The sequence below is a fragment of the Heterodontus francisci genome, unplaced genomic scaffold (genome assembly GCF_036365525.1).
Source record: "Heterodontus francisci isolate sHetFra1 unplaced genomic scaffold, sHetFra1.hap1 HAP1_SCAFFOLD_61, whole genome shotgun sequence".
NCBI lineage: Eukaryota > Metazoa > Chordata > Chondrichthyes > Heterodontiformes > Heterodontidae > Heterodontus > Heterodontus francisci.
This window is the reverse complement of record NW_027141441.1, coordinates 8281308-8297044: the sequence shown is the minus strand read 5'-3', so window position 1 is coordinate 8297044 and position 15737 is coordinate 8281308. Positions and strand designations below refer to the sequence as shown.

Here is a 15737-nt window from a genome sequence, read left to right as displayed (position 1 = left end):
GACAGGCTGGTGAAGCTGGGATTGTTCTCCTCAGAGTAGAGAATGTTAAGGGAAGATTTAATAGAGGTGTTCAGAATCATGAAGGATTTTCATAGGGTAGAGAGGGAGAAACTGTTTCCACTGTCCTGGGGGTCAGTAACCAGAGGACACAGATTTAAAATAATTGGCCAAAAATGTCAAGGGGAGGTGAGGAGAGATCTTTTTACCCAGTAACTGATTCGGATTTGGAATGAATTGTCTGACAGGGTGGTGGAAACAGATTCAATTATAACTTTCATAAAGGAATTGGACAAATATTTCAAAGTGAAATTCTCCAGGATTATGGGGAAATAGGCAGGGGGTTGGACTAATTGGATCTTTTTGTCAGGGAGTCAGCAGAGACACAATGGGGCCGAATGGCCTCCTTCTGTGCTGTATGATTCGATGAACATAAGAACGAGGAGCCGGAGTCGGCAAGTCAGCCACTCGAGCCTGCTCTGCCATTCAATACAATCATGGCTGATCTCATCACGGCAGTTCTTGTTTCTTGCCAGTAGATGTCACTTCACTCCAATGCAGTGAAGTTTACAAATCTGAGAGAGACACAACAGGAAATAATTGTTCACATTATAGTGAATGTGTGGGATTTAGAAATACTAGGAGTGGAGACGAGTTATTACTTGTCTGCTCGATCCCCATAGCCCTGTAAAATTATTTCCTTCAAGTGCCCATTCAAATTCCTTTTGTAATCCTCGATTGTCTCCATTTCCACCGCCCCCGTGGGCAGCGAGTTACAGATCATCACCAATCAGTGTAAGAAAGTTCTTGCGCACATTCCCCCTGTACCTCCAGTCCAAAACCTTCAATCTGTGTCCCCTAGTCCTTGTACCAATAGTTAACGGGAACAATGTTTCCTTGCCAACTTATTTAAAACTGTCATAGCCGAAAACACATCTATCAATTCTCCCCTCACTCTCCTTTGATGCAGGTAGAACAACCCTAGCTTTTCCAACCTAACCTTGTAACTAAAATCCTCCATCCCTGGATCCATTCTGGTGAATTTCCTCTGCATCCTCTCAAGGACGCTCACATTCTTTCTTAAGTGTGGTAAGCAAAACTGGAAGCAACACGCCAACTGGGGCCTAACCAGAGCTTTATAATGGTTCATCATAACTTCCCTGCTTTGTACTCAATGCCTCTTTTTTTCAAGCCCAAGATCCCATATGCTTTGCTAACCACTCTCGCAATATGACTTGCCACCTTCAAAGATTGATGCACATGAACCCCAAGTCCCTCTATTCCAACACACACTTTAGAACTGTGCCATTAAGTAAATATTGCCACTCCCTATTCCTTATGCCAAAATACATCACCTCACACTTGTCACTATTAAATTCCATCTGCCACCTGTCTGCCCATTCTGCTAGCCTATCATTGTCCTGTTGCAGGCAGTTCATATCATCCTCACTGTTTGCCACTCCTCCAAGTTTGTTGTCATCGGGATATTTTGAGATTCTACTCAATATTCCAAGATCCAAGTCATTTATCTTTAGCAAAAAAAGCAGTGGTTCCAGCACTGACCCTTGGGAAACACCACTGTCGACTATCCTCCAGTCTGACAAAGAATCATTTCATAAGACTCGCTGTTTTCTGTCCTTAAACCAATTTTCTATCCAATTTGACACTGACCCTCCTATACCACGAACCTCAATTTTGTTAACCGCCCTTTTATGTGGTACCTTGTCAAACGCTTCCTTAAAATCCATATAAACAACATCCACTGCATTCCCTTCATCAAGCTGCTCTGTTAGTTCATCAAAAAATGCAGTTAGATTAGTCAAGCATGAACTCCCATTTATAAATCCATGCTCACTCTCCTTAATTAACTCAAACCTCTCCAAGTGACTGTTGATTTTTTACCCTGATTATTCTTTCTAAAACCTTACCCACCGCTGCTGTTAATCTACCTAGCCTGTAGTTAGCCGGACTGTCCTTACACCCTTTCTTGAATATGGGCGTCGCATTTGCCACTGTTTACTCCTGGCACCTCCCCCGTATCCAGGGAAGATTGGAAGATTATGGCAAACTCTTCCATTATCTGCATCCGCATTTCCTTTCGCAACCTGGGATGCCAGCCATCCAGACCAGGTGATTTATCTACCCTAAGCACAGCCAGCCTTTTTAGTACCACCCTCTCTCAATTTGTACCCTCTCCATTGACTCTACTGTCTTCACTTCGACTGATATTTTGTCAAATTCCACTTCCTTAGTGATCACTGATGCAAAGTACTCATTAAGTAGATTAACATTGCCCTGCACCTCTAAGCTTATATTATCCTTTTTGTTCCTAATAGGCCCGACTCAACCTCTTACTACTCACTTATCATTTACATGCTGCTCGAAGATTTTTGGGTTTCCTTTCATGTTGACTGTCAGTCTATTCTCATAGAAATAGAGAATAAGCAAATATAGAAGATATACGTATTTCCCATCCTTGATGAGGTGGATTTTTTTATGTTGTGGGTAGTAATGTCTTGGCCCACGAGTGTGGTGGAAGCAGAGACAATCAATGATTTGAAAAGGAAATTAGATGGATACTTGAAGGAAAGAAACTTGCAGGAGGAAAGGGACCGAGCTGGTGAGTGGAACTGACTAGATTGCTCCGGGGAGAGCCAGCATGGACGTGATAGACCAAACGACCACCTTCTGTGCTGTAAATGACTCTGTGTTGTTTCTCAAATTCAATCCACTGGTGCTTGGTAAATAATTTCAAAGTAAATTGTGCAACCGGAAAATCAGAACCATGGCAAGGGAAGCAGAAGGAAGCGAAATTGCTGAAACCCGGTATTGAACCAAGGACTTTTAATTCTTTAGTCTAACGCTCTCCCAACTGAGCTATTTCAGCCCTACGTTAGCAGTGGCTTGGTGTCCTTGTTTTGGAAGAAAATACATACATTCAAGTTTTCCAAAAAATTAAAGAACACAACATGTGAGTAATATTCCCCATTGCTTTCTCAGTACTGATGGATTGTGATGCGGGAGACAGCCAGAAGTGCCACTGAGCCGCACAGACCCCGAGCTGAGAATGAAATGAGATCAAATTCAATCTTTCATAGTGAGATGCTGCTGAGAGGTAAGAGTCCTGAATCAAAGCGAGACTTGCTCATTTCAAACACTCCCTGTACTCTCTGCTCATGAAGCCTTAAAAAAGGGAAAAACGGAATGACACTCAAACTCACAACCCTGCCATTAAAAGTCTCATATTCGACTGACAGAACTGTCACTTCTACTCGGTCTCTTATTGGATGGATGCAACTCCAATGCAGGGGTGGCATTCAAATCCTCCCATGGGTCCACATGTCAGACTGAGTTCCATGTTGTCGACTCAAGCAAAGGAAATCTGCTCACTTCCATAACTATCAGCAAATTGAAGCTGATTACAATCAACATCATCAGAGGTCAGAACTACCTGGTGAAAGAAGACACCCTGAAGAAGGATCCACAATTAATCAAAGGCATCGACAAAGTGAAAAACAAGAAAATCGATGAGTCAATGCAAGCCAAACAACAGAAACACTGAAGAATTCCATTCCATTCCAGTCCAGAACCCAGTCCTGTTGTTTTTGGAGTCAGGTCACAATCACAGCAACAACTTTATGTTCTCACTTGGCTATCTGTACATTTCGTTAATTACAATTTTGTCGACAAGCTCTTTGAATCCAGTTGGCTGGTCCTCAAGCCAGCTCCGTTTGGAAGTCAATTCCACCTTCTGCAAGGCTGAAACCAATAGATAACCTTAATCTAAAAATGCCAGCAGACCAGGGCTCGACTGGGACTTGAACTCGGGATCTCTCGCATGTTAATTAACCATGCTCCCAAAACAAGAATCATACCCCTAGACCAACGAGCCACTGACAGGTTAGGCTTTATTAGCTGCTGTGGAATTTCACTGGAACCCCCCAGCCAATCATCCATTTTTTTTCAGATCAAAGCAACATCCTGCAAATGCTGAAATAAAATCAGAAAGTGCTGGAAATGTTCAGCAGCTCTGGCAGCATCTGTGCTGTGAGAAACACAGTTAACGTTTCAGGGCACTCACCTTTTGTTTCAGCCATCCTTTCAGACTGCTTCTGTCCATCCAATCTCACTTTCTATTCTATCCACATTCTAACCATTCACTACGTTACTACATTTTTCATGAATTCCTCATTTCTTTTATTAATGACAATTTTGTATTTCTGGCCTTTGCTTCAGACACCACCACAAGTGGAATCATGTCTCCATCTACCCAATCAAACCACTTCGCTGCATCCTCACATTGCAATGTTTCTTTAACCCTGACAGACTGTGGAGTTTCTGCTGCTTAATTGCAGTTCTTGCTTCCCGCCAGTAGATGTCACCTCACTCCAATACAGTGAAGTTTCCAAAACTGAGTGAGACACAACAGGAAATAATTGTTCACATTATAGTGAATGTGTGGGATTTAGAAATACTAGGAGTGGAGACGAGTTATTTTTGCATTCTGCTATTACATCTTTTATAATGGACTCCAGCATTTTCCCCACGACTGATGTCAGGCTAACCAGTATATAATTCGCTGTTTTCTTTCTGCCTCTTTTTTTAAATAGTGGAGTTACATTAACTACCGTCCAATCCATTGGAACTGTTCCAGAGTCGATAGAATTTTGAAAAAAGACCAGAAATGCATCTGCTATTTCAAGGGCCACTTCCTTAAGTACTCTGGGATGTAGATTATCAGGCCCTGGGGATTTATCGGCCTTCAATCCCATCAATTTCCCAAACATTCCCTGCTAATACTGATTTCATACAGTTCCTCCTTCTCACTAGACCCTATGTTTCCCAACATTTCTGGGAGATAATTTGTATCCTCCTTTGTGAAGACAGATCCAAAGTATGTATTTAATTGGTCTGCCATTTCTTTGTTCCCCATTATAAATTCCCCCGTTTCTGACTGGAAGGGGCCCACATTTGTCTTCACTAATCTTTTTCTCTACACATATCTATAGAAGCTTTTACAGTCAGTTTTTATGTTCTCTGCTAGCTTACTCTCATACTCTATTTCCCCCTTCTTAATCAATCCTTTTGTCCTCCTCTGCTAAATTCCAAACTGCTCACAATCTTCAGGTTTGCAGCTTGTTCTGGCCATTTTATATTTCTCCTCCTTGGATCTAATACTTTCCTTAATTTCTTTTGTATGCCACAGTTGAGCCACCCTTCCTGTTTTACTTTTGCACAGACAGGAATGAACAATTGTTGTAATTCATCCATGCGCTCTTTAAATGCTAGCCATTGCCTATCCACTGTCAACCCTTTAAGTAACGTTCCCCAATCTATCATAGCCAACTCCCGCCTCATACCTTCATAGTTTTCTTTGTTTAGATTCAGGACCCGAGTCTCGGAATCAACTCTCTCACTCTCCATCTTAATGAAGAATGTTATCATATTATGGGCGCACTTCCCCAAGGGACCCCACACAACAAGATTGTTAACTAATCCTTTCTCATTACACAATACCCAGTCCAGGATGGCCTGTTCTCCAGAGGTGTTTTACACCTCTATCAATTCTCCACTCAATCTCCTTTGAGAAAGGCAGAATAATCCTAGCTTTTCCAACCTAACCTTGTTCCTAAAATCCCCCAACCCTGGATCCATTCTGGTAAATCGCCTCTGCGTCCTCTCAAGGACCCTCACATTCTTTCTAAAGTCTGCTGAGCAGAACTGGAAGCAACACTCCAATTGGGGCCTAACCAGAGTTTTATAATGGTTCAGCATAACTTCCCTGCTTTTGTACTCAATGCCTCTACTTATAAAGCCCAAGATCCCATATGCTTTGCGAACCACTTTCGCAATATGACTTGCCTCCTTCAAAGATTGATGCACATGAACCCCAAGTCCCTCTATTCCAGCACACTCTTTAGAACTGTGCCATTAAGTATATATTGCCTCTCCCTATTCCTTATGCCAAAATACATCACCTCACACTTGTCACTATTAAATTCCATCTGCCACCTGTCTGCCCATTCTGCTAGCCTATCACTGTCCTGTTGCAGGCAGTTCATATCATCTTCACTGTTTGCCGCTCCTCCAGGTTTGGTGTCATCGGCATATTTTGAGATTCTACTCTGTATTCCAAGATCCAAGTCACTTACCTTGAGCAAAAAAAGCAGTGGTTCTCGCACTGACCCTTGGGGAACACCACTGTCGACTATCCTCCAGTCTGACACAGAACCATTTAATAAGACTCGCTGTTTTCTGTCCTTAAACCAATTTTCTATCCAATTGGACACTGACCCTCCTATACCACGAACCTCAATTTTGTTAACCGCCCTTTTATGTGGTACCTTGTCAAACGCTTCCTTAAAATCCATATAAACAACATCCACAGCATTGCCTTCATCAAGCTGCTCTGTTAGTTCATCAAAAAATGCAGTTAGATTAGTCAAGCATGAACTCCCATTTATAAATCCATGCTCACTCTCCTTAATTAACTCGAACCTCTCCAAGTGACTGTTGATTTTTTACCCTGATTATTCTTTCTAAAACCTTACCCACCGCTGCTGTTAATCTAACTAGCCTGTAGTTACCCGGACTGTCCTTACACCCTTTCTTGAATAAGGGTGTCGCATTTGACACTGTTTAATCCTCTGGCACCTCCCCCGTATCCAGGGAAGATTGGAAGATTATAGCAAGCCCTTCCGTTATCTGCATCCGCATTTCCTTTCGCAACCTGGGATGTGAGCCATCCGGACCAGGTGATCTATCTTCCCTAAGCACAGCCAGCCTTTTTAGTACCTCCCTCTCCTGATTTGTACTCTCTCCATTGCCTCTGCTCTCTTCACTTCGACAGATATTTTGTCAAATTCCACTTCCTTAGTGATCACTGATACAAAGTACTCATTAAGTAGATTAACATTGCCCTGCACCTCTAAGCTTATATTATCCTTTTTGTCCCTAATAGCCCCGACTCAACCTCTGACTACCCACTTATCATTTAAATGTGCTCGAAGATTTTTGGGTTTCCTTTCATGTTGACTGCCAGTCTATTCTCATAGAAATAGAAAATAAGCAAATATAGAAGATGTAAGTATTTCCCATCCTTGATGAGGTGGAATTTTTTATGTTGTGGGTGGTAATGTCTTGGCCCACGAGTGTGGTGGAAGCAGAGACAATCAATGATTTGAAAAGGAAATTGGATGGATACTTGAAGGAAAGAAACTTGCAGGAGGAAAGGGATCGAGCTGGTGAGTGGACCTGACTAGATTGCTCCGGGGAGAGCCAGCATGGACGTGATCGGCCAAATGAACACCTTCCATGTTGTAAATGACTCTGTGTTGTTTCTCAAATTCAATCCACTGGTGCTTGGTAAATAATCTCAAAGTGAATTGTGCAACTGGAAAATCAGAACCAAGGCAAGGGACGCATAAGGAAGCGAAATTGCTGAAACCCGGGATTGAACCAGAAACCATTGCATCTTCATTCTAACGCTCTCCCAACTGAGCTATTCCAGCCCGACATTAGTAGTTGCGTGGTGTCCTTGTTTTGGAAGAAAATACATACATTCAAGTTTTCCAAAAAATTAAAGAACACAACATGTGAGTAATATTCCCCATTGCTTTCTCAGTACTGATGGATTGTGAAGCGGGAGACAGCCAGAAGTGCCACTGAGCCGCACAGACTCCGAGCTGAGAATGAAATGAGATCAAATTCAATCTTTCATAGTGAGATGCTGCTGAGAGGGAAGAGTCCTGAATCAAAGCGAGACTTGCTCATTTCAAACACTCCCTGTACTCTCTGCTCATGAAGCCTTACAAAAGGGAAAAACAGAATGGCACTCAAACTCACAACCCTGCCATTAAAAGTCTCATATTCGACTGACAGAACTGTCACTTCTACTCGGTCTCTTATTGGATGGATGCAACTCCAACGCAGGGATGGCATTCAAATCCTCCCATGGGTCCACATGTCAGACTGAGTTCCATGTTGTAGACTCAAGCAAAGGAAATCTGCTCACTTCCAAAACTATCAGCGAATTGAAGCTGATTACAATCAACATCATCAGAGGTCAGAACTACCTGGTGAAAGAAGACACCCTGAAGAAGGATCCACAATTATTCAAAGGCATCGACAAAGTGAAAAACAAGAAAATCGATGAGTCAATGCAAGCCAAACAACAGAAACACTGAAGAATTCCATTCCATTCCAGTCCAGTTGTTTTTGGAGTCAGGTCACAATTACAGCAATAACGGGTCCTTCTCAGGATGGCAGGCTGTTACTATTGGGGTACTGCAAGGATCAGTGTTGGAGCCACAGCTGTTAACAACCTATATAAATGATTTGGATGTGGGAATTAAATGTAATATTTCCAAGTTTGCAGATGACACAAAGCTCGGTGAAGTGTGAGTTGTGAGGAGGATGCAGAGAGGCTTCCAGGGGACCTGGAGAGGCTAAGTGAATGGGCAAGAATATGGAATATAATGTGAATAAGTGTGAAGTTATTCACTTTGGTAGAATAAACAGAAAGACAGAGTATTTCTTTAATGGTGAGAGGTTGGGAAGTGTCGATGTCCAAAGGGACCTGGGTGTCCTTGTTCCTGAGATACCAAAAGCTCTTGTGCAGGTGCAGCAATCAATTAGGAAGGCAAATGGTATGTTGTACCCACACGAGGGGTCATGAGTACAGGAGTAAAGATGTCTTGCTGCAATTGTATAGAGCCTTGGTGAATCCGCACTGGAGTATTGTGTACAGTTTAGTCTCATCTTATGAAGGATACACTTGCCATAGAGGGGGTGAAACAGAGGGTCAACAGACTAATCTTTATTTTGCATTTATTTCATTTCATCTCAGTTTGTTCAGTTTGCTTACCTACTGTTTTTTTTCAGGTTTGTACTTACTGCTGTTCAATATTCAGTCCATTAACACCTAATCTGTACTAATGCTTTGTCTTTCAACACACCATTAACATATTGTTTGCCTTTGCTGCATGACCTTTTGGTCAGCTATGTGGCCTTGTCCAATCTACACCTTCTCCTTTGTTATCTCCTGCCCCACCCCCACCCCACTTGCTTGTAACCTGTGACTTTTCTAATATATGTCAGTTCCGAAGATGGGTCACTGACCTGAAACGTTAACTCTGCTTCTCTTTTCACAGATGCTGCCAGACCTGCTGAGTGGTTCCAGCATTTCTTGTTTTTATGTCACCAGACTAATCCCTGGGATGGTGGGATTGTCTTATGAGGAAACTGGGCCTGTATTCCTTAAAGTTTCGAAGAATGAGAGGTGATCTGATTGAAACTGACAAAATTCTTACAGGGCGTGACAGTGTGGATGTAGACAGGATGTTTGCCCTGGTTGGTGAGTCTAAAACCAAAGGACATCGTCTCAGAATAAGGAGTAGGCCATTTAAAACTGAGATGGGTGGCATTTCTTCACTCAGACGGTGGTGAATCATTGGAATACTGTGCCCCAGAGGGCTGTGGCAGCTCCATCATTGAGCATGTTCAAGACAGAAATTGATAGAAATCTTGATACTCATGACATCAAGGGATATGGGGATAGCATGGGAAAGGGGCTTTGAGGTAGGTGATCAGCCATGATCGAATTGAATGACAGAGCAGGCTCGACGGGCTGAATAGCTTACTCCTATGTTCCTCTGTTCCTAAGAGAGTTGGCACCAGCGCGCAGCCCTGCTTTACCCCACTGCTGATCTTGAAAGCGTCTGATGTTGCTCCATTGTAACTGATGGAACTGTGCATGTTCTCGTGGAAAGAAGAGATGATGCCCAAGAGGTCAGGAGGGCAGCCGATGTTCCATTGCAGTTTGAAGAGGCCGTCTCTGCTGACAATATCAAAGGCCTTAGTGATGTTAATAAAAGTGCGTGAGGCTCTGTGGCGCAATGGATAGCGTGTTGGACTTCTAAATAATAATTAAGATGGTATTCAAAGGTTGTGGGTTCAAGTCCCACCAGAGTCAGATTTTGGACCAGAAACAGAGGAGCACAACGGAACAACAAATGGAGAAATGTGCCAAAAGCACAGACTCGGAGACAGAGCGAGAGAGAGGAGCAGAGCAGGGGAAAAAAAAAATCGAGGAGTGACGTCACAATGGAGAGTGAGAGCAGGGAAACAGAGAGCCGCTGCGGTGAGGATCCAGGATTTGGTTCTTTCTTCGGTGCAGTGGAAGGAGCTGTTTGGTGAGGATCTGGTAAGCTGTGACATCACAGGCAAGCAGGTAGTTGATTGGTTTGGAAGAACCGACCTGCTTGATGCGCATCTGGTAAGTGATTAAGATCCATTTTAGTCCTAACATTTAAAATAGTAAACAAACTAGTGGTAAGTTTATTAAAATATGCAATAAAATGAATAATTGAATAAAATATTTAAGTAGTAAATTGAAACACGTTGAGGATGACAGGACAGGTGATGTGTCACAGCTGCAGCATGTGGGAGTTCCTGGATGCCAGTGTGATCCAGGGCAAACACGTCTGCAGTAAGTGTTTGCGGCTCAAAGAGGGAGAAAAAAGGAATGTAGTGGTAGTAGGGGACAGTATAATAAGGTGGATTGACTCTGTTCTCTGCAGCAAAAGCAAGAGTCCAGACGGCTGTGTTGCCTGCCGGTGCCAGGATTCAGGGCATCTGCTCAGGGCTGGAGCGAAACATACAATGGGAGGGGGAGGATCCAGTCGTCGTGGTCCATGTCGGTACCAAAGACATAGGCAGGACAAGGATAGAGGTTCTGCAAAGTCAGTCTGAGGAACTAGGCACCAAATTAAGAAGCAGAACCTCAAAGTTAATCATCTCTGGATTATTACCTGAGCCATGTGCAAATTGGCATAGGACAAATAAGATTAGAGAAAGTAATGTGCGGCTGAAAGACTGGTGTGGTAGTAGTGGGTTCTGGTTTCTGGGGCATTGGCACCAGTACTGGGGAAAGAGGTGGCTGTACCGTTGGGACGGTCTCCACCTGAACCGTGCTGGTGCCGGTGTTCTAGCGAGCCACATAACGAGGGACGTAGAGACGGTTTTAAACTGAATAGTGGGGGCAAGGGATCAAATTTGGGAAGATATGGTGAATCAAGGAGGAGAGACAGGGCGAGAGAGAAAGGTATAAATATGGGAAATGATAAACAGACTGTGACAGGAAGGGGCAGAATGTACAAATCTAAGAGTAAATCGACAGATAAGGCCAGAGGTGACAAAAATAATAAAACTACAAAACTAAATGCTCTGTATCTGAATGCATGGAGCATTTGAAACAAAACAGATGAACTGGGAGCACAAATAGAATAAATAAGTACGATCTGATAGTCATTACAGAGACATGGCTGCAGGGCGACATAGATTTCGATGAGAATATTGGAGGTGACATGGCATTTTGGAAGGACAGGAAGCTAGGAAAAGGTGGCGGGGTAGCTCTGTTAATTAATAATGGTATTAGCGTAATCGAGAGGGATGACCTGAGTTCTGGAGATCAGGATGCAGAATCAGTTTGAGTACAAATGAGAAATCATAAAGGCAAGAAGTCACTTGTGGGAGTGGTGTACAGCCACCTAACATTCACCACACTGTCGGATGGGATATAAAGGAAGAAATAATGGCAGCTTGTCAGAAAGGTACTGTGATAATTATGGGGGATTTTAATCTACATATAGAGTGGAAAATTCAGATGGGCAGAGGTAGCCTAGATGAGGAATACATAGAATGTTTTGGGGATAATTTCTTGGAACAATACATTCTGGAGCCAACCAGAGAGCAGGCTATACTAGACCTGGCATTGTGCAACGAGATAGGATTAATTAATGACCTCATAGTTAAGGTGCCCCGAGGTAGTCGCGATTATAATATGATTGAATTTTACATTCAGTTTGAGGGAGAGGAGAGTGGGTCCCAGACTAGTATTTTAAATTTAAATAAGGGCAATTATAAGGTCATGAAAGCAGACCTAGCTAAAGTGAACTGGCAAATTAGGTTAAGGGATAAGTCAATAGAGATGCAGTGGCAGACATTTAAGGGGATATTTCAGAATACACAGAATAGATACATTTCAACGAGAAAGAAAAGTTCCAAAGGTGGGACTCACCATCCATGGTTCACGAAAACAGTTAAAGATACTATCAAACTTAAAGAAAAAGCCTATAATTGTGCAAAGGTGGGAGGCAGGTCAGAAGATTGGACAGAATATTAAAAAAACAGCAAAGAATGACTAAAAGATTGATAAGGAAGGTAAAATTAGAGTATGAGAGAAAGCTCGCAAGAAATTTCAAGACAACTAGTAAGAGTTTCGATAGATATTTTAAAAAGAAAAGAGTTAACAAAGCGACTGTTGGTCCAATAGAAAGTGTGTCTGGGGAATTAATAATGGATAATTAAGAGATGGCAGATGAATTGAACAGATACTTTGCATCGGTCTTCACTATTGAGTATACAAATAACATCCCAGTATTAGCCGTATATCAGGAAATTGAAGGGATGGAGGAACTCAAGAAAATTACAATCACCAGGGAAGTGGTACGAAACAAATTGTTGGAGCTGCGGGTTGACAAGTCGCCAGGTCCTGAATTGGCTAGTGAGATAGTTGATGCGCTGGTTTTAATATTCCAAAATTCCCTAGATTCGAGAAGGTTCCGTTAGATTGGAAAAGAGTGAATGTAACTCATTTATTCAAAAAGGGAGGGAGACAGAAAGCAGGAAACGACAGGCCAGTTAGCTTAACATTTGTCTGAGGGAAAATGTTTGGAGCTATTACAGAGGATGTTATAGCAGGGCATTTAGAAAGAATTAAGGTAATCAGGCAGAGTCAACATGTTTTTTTGAAAGGGAAATCATGTTTAACCAATTTATTGGAGTTCTTTGAGGGAGTTACATGTGCTGTGGATAAAGGGGAACCAGTGGATGTATTGTATTTTGATTTCCAGAAGGATAATGTGCCATATCAAAGGTTATTGCAGAAAATAAAAGCTCATGGTGTCGGGGGTAACATATTGGCATGGATAGAAGATTGGCTAGCTGACAGGAAACAGAGAGTCAGCATAAATGGGTCATTTTCTGGTTGGCAAGAAGTAACGAGTGGTGTGCCACAGGGATCTGTGCTGGGGCCTCAACTTTTTACAATTTATATAAATGACTTAGATGAAGGGACCGAAGGTATTGTTGCTAAATTTGCTGATCACAAAGATAGGTAGGAAAGTAGGTTGTGAAGAGGACATAAGGGGGCTACAAAGGGATATAGATAGGTTAAGTGATAGGGCAAAGACCTGGCAAATGGAGTATAATGTGGGAAAGTCGGAAATTGTCCACTATGGCAGGAAGAATAAAAAAGCATATTATCTAAATGGTGAGAGATTGCAGAGCTCTGAGATGCAGAGGGATCTGGGTGTCCGAGGGCATGAATTGCAAAAGGTTAGTATGCAGGTCCAGCACGTAATTAGGAAAGCTAATCGAATGTTATCATTTATCACCATGGGAATTGAATACAATAGTAGGGAGGTTATGCTTCACCTATCCAGGACATTGGTGAGACCTCTTCTGCAGTACTGAGTACTGCACTGGTCTCCTTATTTGCGGAAGGATGTAAATGCATTGGAGGTAGTACAGAGATAGTTTACGAGACTAATACATGGAATGGGTGGGCTGTCTTACGAGGAAAGATTGGACAAGCTAGGCTTGTCTCCGCCAGAGTTTAGAAGAGAAAGAGGCGACATGATTTGTTATTTAATTTATTAATTAACAAATTAGCTATCCTCCAGTCTTCCGGTACCTCACCCGTGGCTAACGATGATACAAAAATCTCTGCCAGCGCCCCAGCAATCTCCTCCCTTGCTTCCCATAGCATCCTAGGATACATCTGATCAGGCCCTGGGGATTTATCCACCTTAATGCGCTTCAAAACCTCCAACACCTCCTCCTTTGTAATGTTGATATGCTGCAGGATATCGCTGTTCCCTCCCTTGAACTCACTAGCTTCCATGACCTTCTCCACGGTAAATACAGACGAGAAATATTCATTTAAGACCTCGCCCATTTCGCGTGGCTTCACACATAGATTGCCACACTGATCCTTAAGGGGACCTACACTCTCCCGAGCTACCCTTTTACTCTTAATACACTTATAGAATCTTTTAGGATTCTCCTTTATCTTATCTGCCAGGGAAATCTCATGGCCCCTTTTCGCCCTCCTAATTTCCTTCTTAAGTATACTCCTATATCCCCTATACTTCTCGAGGGACACGCTCAATCCCAGCTGCCTATACCTGACGTATGCCTCCTTCTTTGTCCTGACCAGACCCTCAATATCCCTCGTCAACCAAGGTTCCCTAAACTTGCCAGCCTTGCCCTTCCATCTAACAGGAACATGCTGGCCCTGAACTCTTCCTATCTCACTTTTAAAAGCCTCCCACTTGCCAGACGTCCCTTTACCTGTAAACAGCCTCTCCCATTCAACTTTTGAGAGTTCCTGTCTGATGCCATGGAAATTAGCCTTCCCCCAATTTAGGACTTCAACCTGAGGACCAGTCCTATTCTTTTTCATAACTATCTTGAAGCTAATAGAGTTATGGTCACTGGTCCCAAAGTGCTCCCCGACTGCCATATCAACCACCTGCCCATCCTCATTTCCTAACAGGAGATCGAGTGTAGCCCCTTCTCCAGTCAGGCCATCCACGTACTGCTTCAGAAAATTATCCTGGACTCACTTAACAAATTCTTCCCCATCTGATCCCTTAGCACTAAGGCAGTCCCAGTCAATATTAGGGAAGTTAAAATCACCTACTATTACAACCCTATAATTCCTATACCTATCTGTGATTTCCCTACATATATGCTCCTCCACTTCCCTCTGACTATTGGGGGGCCTATAGTATAATCCCATCAAAGGGATCACCCTTTTATTATTTCTATGTTCTACCAGTATGGCCTCACTGGACATTCACCCCGGGATATCCTCTCTAAGTACTGCCGTGATGTCCTCCCTAATCAATAGTGCAACTCCCCCTCCTCTCTTACCTCCACCTCTGTCACGCCGGAAGGATCAGTACCGCGGAACATTGAGCTGCCAGTCCTGCCCATCCCTCAACCACGTTTCCGTAATAGCTACAATACCACAATCCCATGTACCGATCCATGCTCTGAGTTCATCTGCCTTACCTGTAAGGATACTTGCATTAAAGTAAATGCAGTTTAGCCCACCAGACCTTCCACGCCCCCTGTCCTGCCCCTGCCTGGCCTGCCTACTGGACTTGCTTGCTTTAACCTCTCCATTTGCCTCAACTATCTCATCGGAGAGACTACTACTTTGGGTCCCACCCCCGCTGCAAGACTAGTTTAAACCCTCCAGTGTATTACTATAAAATCTCCCTGCTAGGAGATTGGTCCCCTTCCAGTTCAGATGCAACCCGTCCCTCTTGTACAGGTCACCTCTGCACCAGAAGAGATCCCAATGATCTAAGTACCTGAAGCCCTCCCGCCTTCGCCAGTCTTCAGCAATGCATTCATTTGCCTAATCCTCCTATTCCTACCCGCACTAGCACGTGTCACAGGGAGTAAACCTGAGATTACAACCCTACAGGTCCTGCTCTTTAACCTTCTGCCTAACTCCCCATATTCACTTTGCAGAACCTCATCTCTCTTCCTGCCTATGTCGTTCGTACCAATATGGACCACGATCTCTGGCTGCACACCCTCCCCTTTCAGAATTTCCGGCAGCTGCTCCGAAACATCCTTGACCCTAGTATTAGGGAGGCAAC

The 15737-nt window shown here is 43.2% G+C and overlaps 2 non-coding genes across 2 annotated transcripts; one reads left to right on the top strand and one right to left on the bottom strand.

The window, feature by feature from the left end:
• Positions 1-2811: 2811 nt before the first annotated feature.
• Positions 2812-2884, bottom strand: trnaf-aaa (transfer RNA phenylalanine (anticodon AAA)). The gene has a single exon. It is a non-coding gene; the product is annotated as a tRNA-Phe (tRNA).
• A 6995-nt stretch (positions 2885-9879) lies between these two features.
• trnar-ucu (transfer RNA arginine (anticodon UCU)) lies at positions 9880-9970 on the top strand. The gene is given in 2 exon segments: positions 9880-9916; positions 9935-9970. It is a non-coding gene; the product is annotated as a tRNA-Arg (tRNA).
• The last annotated feature ends 5767 nt before the right edge of the window (positions 9971-15737 follow it).